This window comes from Nematolebias whitei, chromosome 14 (genome assembly GCF_014905685.2).
Source record: "Nematolebias whitei isolate Nwh7 chromosome 14, NemWhi1, whole genome shotgun sequence".
NCBI lineage: Eukaryota > Metazoa > Chordata > Actinopteri > Cyprinodontiformes > Rivulidae > Nematolebias > Nematolebias whitei.
Window position 1 is genome coordinate 8585429 of NC_056511.1, and position 15023 is coordinate 8600451.

At 38.5% G+C, this 15023-nt stretch overlaps 1 protein-coding gene and 1 pseudogene across 1 annotated transcript in view; both read left to right on the plus strand.

Moving 5' to 3' along the window:
• The window catches only part of ncam1a (neural cell adhesion molecule 1a), a 345049-nt gene that overhangs the window by 115911 nt on the left and 214115 nt on the right, over positions 1–15023 (plus strand). The gene's annotated exons all lie outside the window — the stretch shown is intronic.
• Positions 1936–2058, plus strand: LOC119420906 (annotated as a pseudogene).

Below are 15023 nucleotides of genomic sequence, written 5' to 3' on the forward strand. Positions count from 1 at the left end.
AAAGATTATATATATATATATATATATATATATATATATAATCTTTATTCTGAAACAAACAGATTTTGTGCTAGACTGTTGTAATTCACATGTTGATGTGAGAAATGACTAAAGTGCACAAGTACTGCTTTTAACACATACATGCCCTATTTTTTATTTTGAGATGGAAATAAAAACGTAAATTTAGCTTTTAAATCGGACTGATTATCCGCTTCTCAAAAAACCCCAATATGCACTAGCACAAACATGTTTTGTTACAGAAAGTTCAAATGACAAGGTTTAACAAATGAGAAGATAAAGCTCATGTTTCTCCATCTTTTAAACCGAATTGTATTAAATTTAGGAGATAAAGCAAGTTTTTGCCCTTGAAAATTTGTTGACAGCATTATTAGAGGAATCTATTTGGCTTACGAGTGGATTTATTGCATTTGTGGTAAATGGGCTTTGGCTTGGAACCAGACTAAATTAAGCTCAGTGGGGAATAAAGCAGTGTCTGATTTACAGTATGTAACTCAAAAGGCAATATTGTGTTTATCGTTGCTTCCCATGTGAGGAATCATAACTAATCGCTCCCAGTGGATATGCTTTCTCCTCTCATAAACAGAACGTATAAACACCAAAACCGGATCACCACCTCTGTTTATGAATCAATCTCCTATTTAGGTTTTGTTTTTGCAGCCAACAAATACACACACCGTTCACTGCAGGAGTTTTGGTTTCAAGGTTGAATCTTTGCGTGGGGTTAAGAAGTCTTTTTAAGCTCAACAAAGGTCATCAAGTTCTTTGAAGCTCTTTGACAGCAGCATTCACAAATAACCCCCATAGTGCTTGTCTAAAAGTCAGCACTCCTGACATGTTTTTTAAGCAGTGATTGATTGTCTGGGAAAACAACACGCATGGGGTGCATCCATATCTACTGTAGGTGACAGACTTAGCCAAAGTGGTTTGGAGGAAGGCTTTGAGAATTATACAGTGAAAACTAAAAGCTGTGTTGTAGCAGACATTTCATTATTCATACTTGCTTTGTTACTTTGGTTTTTAGCTAGTATGAAATTGTGATGTTTGATCAGTATCATTTTTCTGACACAAAATTTACATCTGGCTTAGGGGATGAGCTGGTGCAGAGGTAGGGCAGCCGACTTGGGACCTGAAAGTCGTGGTTCGACTCCTCGCCGTGCCCCCATGTCGTGGTGTCCCTGAGCAAGACACCCAATCCCTAATTGCTCCCCGGGCGCTTACATAGCTGCCCACTGCTCCACCTGGGTGTATCTCAGGTGTGATGGGTTAATTGCAGTTAACTAATTTTGTCATTGTATGGAACATGCAATGATGACAACACATAGCATTTACTTTCTTAAGCCCTATTTGCAAGGAATTAGTTTTACCTAGGAACCACATGTAATAAATAAATTACTCCCTAACGTCTGCTTTTTATGTGGCGCATTCGCACGAGATAACCAAAGCCTGAGATTTAGTTGAAATTTACCGACATCTTCTGAATATGATGTTAACGCACTGCGTTGTCACGACCGGGCCAGTCCATAATAATGTGCTTAATGTGCAGGCCGGGCCAGTCTCAGGCTTTGATGTGGCTTTACGAATCAGCAAAACTAAAGAATGTAAAATTGTGTTTATCTACTTGTTGAGGAAGAGGCAGGTCCGACTGGCTGGTTTAAGAGGTAAAATAAAGCCACGTTAAGCTCAGATGGACAGCTGTCACTGGCCGCGCGCGTTAGTAGCCGCGCATCCGCTGACCCACTGGTTGAAATGGACTTGCGATTTGTCCAGGGTGTCCCCCGCCTCTCGCACAGTGATGGCTGGACATGGACACCAGCGACTTCTGCTACTCAAAAAGGAAGAAGCGGGTAAATGTAATTGATGGATGGATGGGTCATCTGATCACACGCGTATCTCCAAGTAGCAGCATAAAAGCCGTCCTCTACCCAGGGACCATATACTAAATAGATTTTTGGAACAGGGGTATGGAATTGGGGCTTGATCCGTCTACTCCACGCATCGACCTGGTATTGCAGTATCTCCAGGACCGGTGCACAAAGAAAGAAAAAAAAAAAAGCCGAAGCGAGCAGCGCGTTCATTTAAAATAGCCTTGTTCTATGTTTTTCCAAGTGCTTTTGTTTAAACAAAAACAAAAAAATGTCTAATTACATATTGGATCCTGCACATTTCTGTCCAAATCACAGAGATGCCTATTCACATCGGATTAGTATTATCACAGGAACTCGGAGTTCAGCAAAATATAGTAGGTAATTTGCGGGGAAATTTTTACCTTAAAAATTACTGACATGGCCGATTTACGGGATCAACAGCAAATACAATCACCATAATTATTACAAATAGGGTGTGGTTCGTAGGTAAAACTAATCCTGTGCAAATAGGGCGTAACTTACTAATGCAGTGTCCTGAAGTTGAGATTTTTGCTCATATCCATGGCTATTAGAGTTAAATTTGGACCTAAAAAATCTGACCTGACCCGATTATTTAACTGTAATTACAGGCCCGAAACACCCCCCCCCCCCCCCCCCAACCCACCCTTTTTAAAATATTTTTTTATTAAGCAATTGTAAGCAAATCAGTTTGACATTGTATTTTAAAAACATATTTCAAAGAAAGGAAGATATAAGATTTCTTGTTTATTAACAAGTCACCAAATGCATATTAACACACAAAAGGAATAGCCTAAAAATCAACTCTAAAGATAAGCTATTTACAGATGAACAAAATATTTTTAGAGCAAAATTATTTGGAAAAATATAGAGCAAGGTTATTTTAATTGAACATGCTGCTCGCTTTGGCTTATGCAGTTCAGATGCTGTAACTTCCTTCACCGCAGATGATATAACAGGGTGCGGAGAAGCACGCGGCTGGTGATCAGATGATCCATCTGAAGCTTAACTGGACATTTTTTTACCTCTTTCAACCAGACGGTCGGACCTGCTTCCTCCTCAACAAGTAGATTAACACAATTTTATATTGTGCATCTTATTTAGTTTTCTTTGTATCATGTATCAAACCATATCAAAAGCCCAAGACCGACCCATCCCGTCCATCAAGCACATTATTTTTGTCCGAGGCAGCCCGAATTTTGGGTCGGGCCGTGCCTGGTTTAGAAATCACAGCTCTAATGGCTATTGAGACTTTAGGAGTCAAGGCAAATCAATTTGTTTATTTTATCTCATTAGTGATATTAGTGTTCTGTTAACATGTTGTTTGTCATATACCAGGGCAAGAAAATCTTAATTTTTTTCAATGGAGACCAGCACCAAGGGTGATACTGTAGACAGAGATAACGCATCGCATTGATCAACAACTGGTGGCCCTAGCCTGGATATGACCTCTGAACTTTTCCGTTCAGTCCACAAAGGAGTAAATTATAAATAAATCAAACACAATCTGACAGTGATGGGTTTACTTGCTCACAGCACTAGATCAGGATCAACTCAAGCTGGCACAGAGTAGCAAGAAAACCTACAGCTGAGGTCAATGGGGCCTTCTGGCTGTTTTACCTCAGATGAATGCCAGAAGCTCTGAGAGGGCCAAGTTTGAGTCTAGCATCAAAAAACACTTGTTTTTCTTGCTGATCTTACTTTAGTTGTGAAGAATTAGCGAGGGTGTTTTGCTCTTAGCGCAAGGCTGCACTGCAGAAATGTTTGTTGAAATAATTGCTCCGTGTTTGTCAAGTAAAAATAAAACAATTCCTGTTCTTCTATACTGCTTTCCCCGAGGCATTAACTTAGTCTAACTAAAAATATCCATGTTACTTTTGCTCATGATGTTTTGCACTTATATATTTATTTACTTTTTTTTTGTTTACATATTTGCAATTTATGTAAGATGATATGTAAGCTATTCAGTTAAACAAGAACAAGTGGGAACTTATCCGTACCTTAAATGCCATCTAATTGTGGCAGCAAATATTTAAATAAATAAAACAAAGCAGTCATAATTACCAGAAATATGACTAATCAAAGGCCAGCACGAACACTATTTGATTAGTGAAATTCTGACCCCACAGCAAATTTTGTTGTAGACCCTTAACATATTTAATGAAAGAATAATTGTACAGCTTTTCACAAAATCATTAACTTTCAGATGTACATATTTTCAATACATTATGTTGATCCATTGTTTACCCACAGTTGCTTAAACAATAGTGCTTCCATTACTTTTATTACACTTCTATGTTTATAGATTTGATATGAATGTTTTGAAATAGTTGCAATGCACAGGCGCGGATGCTGTAAGTCTGAAAGGAATAAGCTTTATGCATTGCATTATGTTAGCTTCTTTATTTTGCTTATGACTCAGAGTTGAGTATTCACAAATTGCAAACATTCTGGGAACTAAATTTCAACCCAGGTGTTTGCAGATGACATTGTGATCTGTGGTGAGAACAGGGAACACGTGGAAGAGAACTTGGAGAGGTGGAGGTATGCACTTGAAAGAAGAGGAATGAACGTCAGCCGCTGTAAGACAAAGTGCATGTGTGTGAATGAGAGGGAGGCCGGTGGAACAGTGAGGCTACAAGGAGCAGGACTTCAAGTACTTGGGATCCACTGTCCAGGAAAATGGGGAGTGTGGTAAAGAGGTGAAAAAGAGGGTCCAGGCAGGATGGAGTGGATGGAGAAAATTTCAGGAGTGATTTGCGACAAAAGGGAGTCGGCAAAGGTCAAAGGAAAAGTATACAAGACGGTGGCAAAACCAGCTATGTTTTATGGTCTGGAGACAGTGGCATTAACAAAAAAACAGGAGAAAGAACTGGAAGTGGCAGAAATGAAGATGTTGCGTTTCTCCTTAGGAGTGACAAGGATGGATAAGATTAGAAATGAGATCATCAGAGGTACAGCTCAGGTTCAACAACTGGGAGATCAAGTTAGAGAGACCAGACTGAGATGGTTTGGGCATGTCCAGAGGAGGGACAGTGGTTATACTGGTAGAAGGATGTTTGAAATGCAGCTGCCAGGAAAAAAGATAAAGAGGAGATATATGGATGCAGTTAGAGAGGACATGGAGGACAGAGTGAGGACAGAGTGAGGACAGAGGATGCAGAGGACAGAGTGAGATGGAGGAGGACTCGCTGTCCCTGAAGAGGGAAAAGCCAAAAGAAGAAGTTTAGTTACTGAGTAGTAATGAAACTTAAAAAAACAACAACCCCCCACTTGATTCTGTTTTTCTAAAACTTTGTTTGTATGTCTTCAATATGGCAGCTTGTAAGGTGAAAGTTTACTCAGCTGGAGACTGTTGCTGGGTTTAATCAATGTCTGTTCCTTGTCTTTTTAAGCATTGTCCTTCTCTCTGACGTGCTCTTTCTTTCACTTTGAAAGAGCTTTTTTGTAGAATCACATGTGTAAAATATGATTTCACCCACTGTGCTTGTTGCAGCGCAGTAGCAACACACGCCCCTGTTGCCTTTGACAAGCATGAAGAAAAAAATGCCAAATTGGAAACTCTGAAATGCTCCTTCTTCAAGGGAAACTACATCTGAAAGCCTGAGTCTGCATTTCTTCTTCTTTTGCTTTTTTTTGCTTTTGTTCTTCCCTTGCATTCCTCTTCTCTTGCCTATTGCTCAGTTTTTGACTTTCTTCTTCTATACTTTGACTTTGTTCTCTTCTGTCTATGTGCAGTTCTTTCTGTTTGGGGGCTTTCACCCACTTTGTTTCCTTGTCCCTCATTTCCTCTCTCTAGGGGAGTTTTGGATCAGAGCGGCGTTTTGGTGCCAGACTGCAACAGTTCTTCATGTTAATAAAACAGGATAGTTGGAGGCACAGTGGGAACTGCTCTGAACACTTTTCAGCTTGTTTGTCATGCCTTTTTTTTCTTGTGGTGGGAAGTAGCACACATCGTTCACACCACAATTCCAACATCATCATCATCACGGCAGGAGAAGACAGAACTTTTTGCTGGGCTTAAAGTTTAATCTGGTGTAATTTATTTGTGGACTTACAATTTTGGGGTACATTCATGACAGTAATTTAAAGTAAAGTTGGGTACATTTATTCTACGTACCTTCAGCATATCTTTTGAGAATGCAGTTGAACATGACAGAAATTTTGAAACTGAACGTAACTTTTCGTGACAGACAAACAATACCCGCTACTTTGTTTTCTATTTTATGAATGACCAAATCGGTTGCAAAAAACAAACCATTTATTAAACACAAGAAAGCTTTTGAGTTTTTAAGTTATTTGGTCACATCGGTGACTAAATCGTGACCAAAATCCAGTCAAAAGAAAATTCTTCACAGCAAAAAGAAACGGTCTCTTTTCAATTCAAGATAAACAAGAAAAAATGTACAATTCATTCACGATTTTTAAAAAAGAAGGAACAGTTTTTTCGCGTACCGGTACATACCCTATGTATGCAGTTTGTCCCCTAGATTACTTGTCATGGCAGGGCGTTCATCTCGTCCGTGATTTTTGTCGATGGAGGTGGGGGGAAACGGAGACACGTCTGCGCTGCTGGCTGTTTGTACCGACAGTTTTCGAGCGCGGGGGCGGTACAGTTCAGCGTGAGGGAAGAGGCTGCATGAGCGCTGCTTCTAGCTTTTTAGCTAGCGCGCCTGTATCGCACGCCGCTAGCTTAGCGCTACGTCGGTGCCGGCAGTTGCTGATGGGGGGTGGGGGATGGTGCAGCTCGGTTCTGTTACAGGGCGGAGCGCCCTGCTTGTATAATGGTAGAGGAAATACTGGTATGTTTTAGGAATGTGAAGATTAAGCAGATGCACTTTGGTGCAATGCTTTTAGATTGGAAGAGCAGCCATGTACTGGTGTAGTTTAGTAGTAATTTAGTTGCATTGGTTTAATATGTTTTTGTATTAATAAAAGCCAATTCATTAAGTTATTGAATCAGAATCCTTCAACCTAGTTTGTTTCATCAGACTTCCACAAAAAAAAAAAAAAAACAGAAAAAGTAAGAGAGTAGTAATGTTTATGTATGAAGATACAACCCTATACATTTTATTGTTGGATGTAACTGGGACCCTGTGTACATAATTTTGCTCCACCACGTGCACCACATGTGGTGCGAATGACAATAAAGAATCTCTGACTCTGATATATTTTCAAAGCAAGACCTATTTGTTAATGGTCATTAAGTCTCAATATTTGACGTAGAATTAATAATTTGTCATATTGTATTGCAATGAATACATTAAGTTGAGTACAGTAAGTTGAATCAAAAGTCATTGATACATATTAAATCCAAAGTACTAAATTGTATTATGTGGTATTGGTTTTAAAGGTGGCAATCTAAAATAGTTAGTGATGCCTTCAGTGTCTTAAAACTTGAAGCTTGCAGTTTATTTAAAAAAAAAAAAAGTTTCACCTGATGTATGTGTATGTTATACATTTCTGTTACATCTACGGGTGAGTCGTATATCGCCTTCCCTACTTTTCACAGTTAGGCTTTGAAGGAATTAAATGTACAGTGGCTATCCATCCATCCATCCATCCATCCATCCATCCATCCATCCATCCATCCATTACTTTTCTTTACCTGCTTTTTCCTTTTCGGGTCACGTGGGTCACTGGTGTCCATGTCCAGCCATCACTGTGCGAGAGGCCATGTACAACCTGGACATGTTGCAAGTCCATTACAGGACCACCTAGACACAAACGAGACAAATATAAAATTGTAAAAAATGCATATTTTCCTTTCTCGAGCCATTATTTTGTTATTTCATCCTCGGCGCCTGTAGAAGCATAGCACTGTGACAACATAGACTTACTTGTTGTAAAAAGACCTGCACTCACAGATTAGTTGTTCTAAGGTTACGACAATGCTACAAGTTATGAATATTTTATCACGTTTTTGTCAATAGATCACACAGTGTGTTACTCACTGGAATTTTAAACCAGACCAATTTGATAAATCATTCTTCCCGGTATTCATTGAATTTTTAAGTCACTTTGCGGCACACAATGCAGTGTTGGAGTGCACAGTGGCAACATGAGTACGTCAATTGTTGAGAGCAGCACAGATGGTTTATTGATCTGAACAGTGAATTTGTCAAGACCTTCACCCTACGACCTTCAACTCTGCTGACTGCCACATGCAGCCATTTTTGTCTCATGCGGTACCTTATGGTACATACGACTGCAGAGAAGTACCGTTTTTGTACAAAACCACATTTTTTGGGGTGGGTGTTTAAAAATTATTTTCTAAAACTTGTACATTTTCATAGACATGTGTTAAATACAGAAAAGTGGATACTGCCATATTCAATTTATGATGGAAGAGGTATTGTTGAACCATTATTTGGCAACACATACAAGACTATTGGCCAAGTCCAGTACATGATTAGAACATGTTTTATTTAGAAACGCATTTTACTTTTTAACTGCAAACTATAAGAGCAGCCTTCCAAGACAGAAGAGTGACACTGTGAGAAAAACCTGCCTCTTGGTCGTTCCCTGAAGTCAGCAGCAGCACTGAGCCATTTTGTTATTCACATAGTGTGTTCAGCTGCTGTAGACATTGTCATGGCAACAAGTGGATCTGCAGTTGGTGATGTTTATTGAAACCAGCGTGTGCATGTGTGGAAGGTGAGTCTGAAGTTTATTTTCTAGAGCTGCTGATTTTATGGTCTTGTCATCCGAACTTCTGATAACAGACTCCAGAATTTTTTTTATTTTTTTTTATTTTTGTAATTTACAAACCACTTTATTTTAATCGTTAATTTCAGAAGAACAATCTCATGAAAAATATAAAACTATTTCAGTGTCTGCAGCCTGAAACAGAGACATGTTTGTGATTTAAGAACCGATTTGCTAAAAAGCATACCATGGAACAATTTGGCGTCTGGCATGAATTAACATTTTTAAGTTGTTTACTTGCTTCGTTTAAGTGAGACACTAATTCTGAAAGCATCTTCAGACACATCTCTTTTGTATAACTTTTAATTTGTTGTGTCTGCACCAATTAGCAATCACCCATGAAAGTGCATCTTTATAATAAAACAGCAACACTTAATTCTGGTCTTGAGTTAGCAGCATTGAAGCAATTCATTAGTTTCCATATCATATTCATGAGAGATAGAACTACACTGATTTAGGCAGAATTCTTGCTCAGAGGACGAACTAATCAAATCTCATGTAAAAATGTAATTTTCTCGTTGTCTCGGTGAGGCATGTTGTACATTTTTTTGACTAAAGATTTTATTACTGGGCGGGTGGATCAGTTGGTAGTACTTCTGCCTCTCAGCGAGAAGATCGCCAGCTCAAATCCCAGCCGGTGGCGAGGGATTCTGGGTTGAGTTTGCATATACATAGAATAGAATAGAATAGAAACGGCCTTTATTGCACACAAACTGCCTACAAAGTTTACATATTAAGAGGATGGTAATCGTTTAAATTAGTGTGAAAATTATTAAACATGTCTCCATTGGCTTGATGATTCCCTGATGAATTTCCAGACACCAAAATATGAATATTTTTATTGCCATTAAAAGGTGAAAGAAGTCATGTGCCCGTTATTGTTAAGCTCGCTAATACACAATAATAAAAAAAAAACTTAATTTACAGTTTGTTTACTTAATGACTAGGCCTGTCACAATAACAAATTTTGCTGGGCGATTAATTGTCTCAGAAATTATTGCGATAAACAATAATATTGTTTGAAATTTGACAATAATTAGTATTGTCAAATTCAAGAAGAAATGTTTAATTTATTTTGCATGTAGTACCTTTTTTCAACTACCGGATGGCAGTATAAAACTGTTTGAACCGAAGGATGGATAGCGAGGGAGCGAGCAGCGTGTTTCTTTAAGAAAAATGGGAGGGAGGCCCCTTGACGTGACATGGGCTGTCTTTGGTTCTCAAAATGGCAGGTGCTTGGTGTAGTTTGAGCTCTTTAGCATAGCATTTTTCTCACACAACTTTTAATAAGAAATCAGTAAACAAGTTCTCAGCTTCTTTTTGCAGAGACAAACTTGTTACACAAAGGCACAGATTTCAAACAAGGCAGAGTGGTTTTTTTTTTTTTCCCCCTGAGGTCGGCCTTTTAGCTTAGCTCGTAGCTTAGCTTCTCAGCTTAACTGCATTTAACGATCCAAAAACATGATTCCGGACAATTAAAATGGATTTTAAAGAGAAAAGATAAAGGGAGCGGTCAGGGAAGAACACCGGAGTTGAGTCTTTTGTCATCCAGTGTCTTCAGTAGAAAGAGACAAGAAGAAACGATAAAGCCGATAAATGAAATGAGGTAGATAATTTTCATTTATCATGCGATTAATCGATTGATTGTTTATCGTGACAGACCTAATAATGACTGTAAATTTCATATTTAGGTATTGTTTTCAGTAGATTCTTACCAGTCCTATTGTCTGTTTAAAAACTTACCATTATTCTCAACAAGGGAGTTAAGGCTGAGCTTTAACATGAACTTTATAAGAAACATTTACTCACCATGACAAACTTAATAAAAATGTTGAGTATAACCTTCTGCATGAATGTTAAGAATCCTGCTTCTGTCTTTTGTATGAATCTCATAAAATTTAACATTGTTTATATCTTAACAATACATTTCCCTTTGGATATGAGGTTAGACCAAATAATAGACTATTTTAATTTTTTTTTTGAAGCAATGAAATGACAGTGGAAGAGACTGAGGCAAGGCAATATGTTATTCAGTGAGTAAATGGGAAAAAAAAGTAATAAATATACATTTTTGGAGGGTGTCACCGCTGTACTGAAGGAGATGATGCTGAAAAAAAAATCACTTTGATATTAAAAAGAAGCAGTCTGGGGAAAATAGAATATACATTTGAAATACACAATTCATCACCCCTCTATTTTTATAACTCTTCTCATTTGTGCTATTTTGAGACTTTACATAGAGGTGAGATTGTGTCCATATCAAACGGATATTTTATTATAATTTAATCATTACCAGGTGTTCTTTTCAGCTAAATGTATACTTGGAATCAAACTTGATTTTATTTTATTTTTTAAATAAATACGGTCTGTGGTAACAATTTTCTTTTTAAATAAAATGGACTTCTAATCAGTAGTTAAAGACATTTTGATTCCCATTGGGGGAGTTTTCTCATTTCAAAACAAGAGACTGTGGCGGTCCAAGCTCAACACCTCATTTACATCTAAACAGTCACCTGGAAAAGTTATGCATTTACATATGTTCGTTGTAAAAACGGTCAACATGCACATGGCAACGCAGTGACAGCAATCACTGTTTAGATGAGATCGTGAAAAACGATGAACCCGCGGTAGTTTCCATGACATATTTTTATATTTAAATGAAATGCATGTTGTGCTTTCAGTCTTGACCTTGTTAACAGTTGCATCCAAAATGGCAACGTTTGTTTAGACCAGGTGGTGCCCCAACAGATGGTGCACCACGAAGGTTTTGTTTCAAAAGCCTTAATGCATCGAAAAGAGGGAGGAGCATAAACGCGCTCTGCTAGCCGCCATTGCTACTGTAGCTGCAGAGAAAAAGATTTCCATTGTGTACATGAATCGGTTTCACCTATGGCCTAATGCTAACAGGGTCTTAAGCTGCACGAGGTTGTCCGTTATGAAAGCTAACAAGCAGCTTAGTCTCACTCTACCCTGAGCATCAAGTTTAATGCTCCATTTTAAGTTTTACCAACCTAACATTTGAGACTTCCTCCTCTGTTTATTTTATTTGTCTTCCTTCACCTTATTCTCAGACCACCTGTCTTCTCTGTCCAGTGTTCTTATTTTGGACCCAGTCATTTTCTCTCTATTTACACCTGCATGGGTGTAACCAACACATCTCTCTTGTGAACCAGGCCCAACAAAACCCTAATGACTGTCCGGTGGGAGGGGAGTGAGATTAATCTGCATGTGAATTTAGTTTTGGAGCATCTCATGCAGTTTTAAAGCTTGGGACTTCACACTCTCCAGTTTTGGAATAAGAAAGTTCCCCAGATGGGAATCAACGTTTTCAACTACAAAAGTAAAAGTTCAGTTTTATTTTTATGTATTTTTTATGTTTTGGACTATGCTGTAAAAAGAAAATTCCATTTACATCAAAAGAAGTCATACAGATTGAAGAATAGGAACTAAAAGCATCACTTGAGAACATCAGTTTATCCCCTGAGATGTTTATCATTCAGCTGCACTTCAGATGAAATTCTTCACCTTGCTTCCCTCTAGACACATTGGAAGGTTTAAGAGCGATTGCTGAGGGACTCGGCCCACTTGTACCACATAGTTTTTTTTTTTTACAGCAGTTTATACTCGCCACCTCTCCAGCCTTGACGTCATGCAGTCTCAGTGGGTTTAAGGTGTGGCATTTGAAAATTCATCAGCAGTTTCCAGGCTCAACTGAAATAGTTTCATTAAAAAAGATCTTTGTTAAAATTGTTTGAATGGTGGTTTTGCTCAATAAACCTTCTGCTTTCAGCTCATAAAGCAATCCTGAAAGTTAACAGTTACTAGTTCTGGAGCTTTATTTACAAATGTTAACACTATTTTCCACTTATATTTCAGTATTGATTGCTCTGCATGTGCATGATGATCAGCGAGCCTTTAAATTGTTCAAGCTGTGCGTAAGGCTTTTCAAACACAAAGAAGCTCGAAGTGCATCAGCAGACTCCTGCAAAAAGCAGCTCCGGTAACTGGTGGTAATTCAGAACAGTTTTGATCATCTTTGGTTTTAGGAATAAATAAAACAATATTCAGTTTTCACTTTTTTTTTTTTTCGCTCTGATTTTAAAGTGACGGGCACGAATATGTTTTTCGACTTTCAAACGGTGCTGGAGGAATTCACTTTATAACCATTGAAAATTTAGCCATAATATTTTTGTCTCCAAAACTAATGAATCACATATGATTGAGTTCACTTCCCCTGTTTGATGTTGGACTAATATTTTTAGTTTGTAACCCTGCTGAGCAAGAAAAAGCTCACTTCTGTTGATGTACCCACTTCCACACCCCAGTACTGCTGTCGACCATAGACATAAGAAAGAATAAAACATCTGATTATGTGATATTACCAGTTTGGGGTTTTGTTTCTCAATTAGTCACTGTTTTTTTTCTTCTTCTTCTTCTTTGGTATTGTTAACTTGGAATTAAAAAAAAAGGTGATTATGATGTGTGTCGTTTGTTTTAACCAAATCAAATTATTTTTTGTGTCAGCCTAAAGAGCTGAACTTCCCTGCAGTGTGAGCAGTTATAAAAAGAACCGGGTCAAGTATTGACAGCTGGTAGGAAACATGTTGGCATCCACTGTGACATCTCTTAACCCACGCAGCTGCCATTGTCATGGTCTTTTTTTTAAATTATGATAATTTATTTATTATTATGCTTATTGAGCATGCATCAGGATCTTTTTTTTTATTTATTTTTTCTTAGTCTTTAATTGAAATTTCCTTTTTTCATTTTGAGTTTACATAGTTATGTTCTGTTCTTGTTGTAGTTGAGTTGTGGCCAAATATTTCCAGTTCCTTAAATACCACCTTTTCCCCATTAGTAATCAGCTCACCTGATGTCAATCAGTAGCAGCTTTTCTTAGTATATAGCCTATTCAATTCAATTCAGTTCAATTCAATTCAGTTTATTTATATAGCACTGAATCACATCAGAAGTCATCTCAAGGGTTCATCATCTCCCTGTTCTAGAGTTGCACCGCTCAAGGTGGCTGCATGTTGGAGCGGCTCTGTTACTTTCATTTTGAGATTTTGCTTTTGGAAACTTTAATTCCTCTTTTTCTGGATGTGGGTCACGTTTTTTTGGATGATTGTTTTCTCTGGTATTGGATGCTGTGCAGCTCGAAGGATTTTTACTGAAACTTTTTTAGTTTTGGACATTTGTTATGATGCGTAACCATGGCAACAAGGCAGTTTTCTACAACCAACAGCAGCTGATTAACATCTCAAAAGCTCAAATAATATCTCAACTACAGCCCCAAATTTCAAATGAGTTGAAAAGGATGTTCTGTGGATGCATTCTCATCTACCTACCAGCTGTGCTTGGGTGCCTGGCCACTGGGATCCTGGAGCTGGCGGGAGACACGGCTCATGGCAGTGGAAGGACAAGATCGTCCCTCGGCACCTACAGTTGGCTGTCCGCAGTGACGAGGAGCTCAGCAGACTGCTGGGAGGAGAGGCCATCGCTCTGGGAGGAGTTCTGCCCAGCATTTGGGCGGTCCTACAGCCCGAGGGGAACTGAGAGGCCAGCCGAGTCTGGGTGGACGGATCGGACGGCACCTGCAGCCAGTTTCTTAGGATCCACTGTGGGATGGACCTTTACAAGAGATCCTTCCTGTCTTCAGCCATCAGTATCTATAACATCTCTTAATGAAATGCGGATAATGAGTTACAACAACAAATAATTTCCCTCTGGGATTAATAAAGTATTTTTGAATTGAATTGAATTGAAGGCACTGAACAGAAACATTAATATACATAAAATTAAGTTAATAACATTATTTACCTGAGGAGCAGACTGCTTTGAATTGAACTTCATTGCAGACTCATGTTGAGCAAGCATGAAGGTGACAGTGGAAAGGAAAATATCCCTGATGAGGAAGAAACCTTTAGCAGGACCAGGCTCAGAACAAGTGGCCATCTGCTTCAACTGGCTGTGTTTGAGAGGAACAGGAAGGAACAGATACACAATGGCAGGTCAAAAATCACATGTTAAGATAGAAATAGTACCAAATGAAAACTAATCAATTTTAACAATTGATTTAAAGAAATGTGGTCAATTTGTCCTCCAGTAGTCTAAGCCCTATAGCAGCATAACAAGCCAACCCTAACTATAGGATTTACTAAAAACGAAAGTCTTAAGTCCAGTCTTAAAACTGGACAATGTGTCAGCCTTACGGACAGAAACTGGAAGTTGGTTCCACAAAAGAGGAGCCTGATAACTGAAAGATCTTCCTCACATTCTGCTCTTGGAAACTCTAGGAACCACAAGTAAACCTGCAGTCTGAGAGCAAAGTGCTCTGTTAAGAAAATATGGAACAATAAGATCTGTAATATAAGATGCAGTTAGGTTGTTTGGGGCTTTGTATCTTAGAAC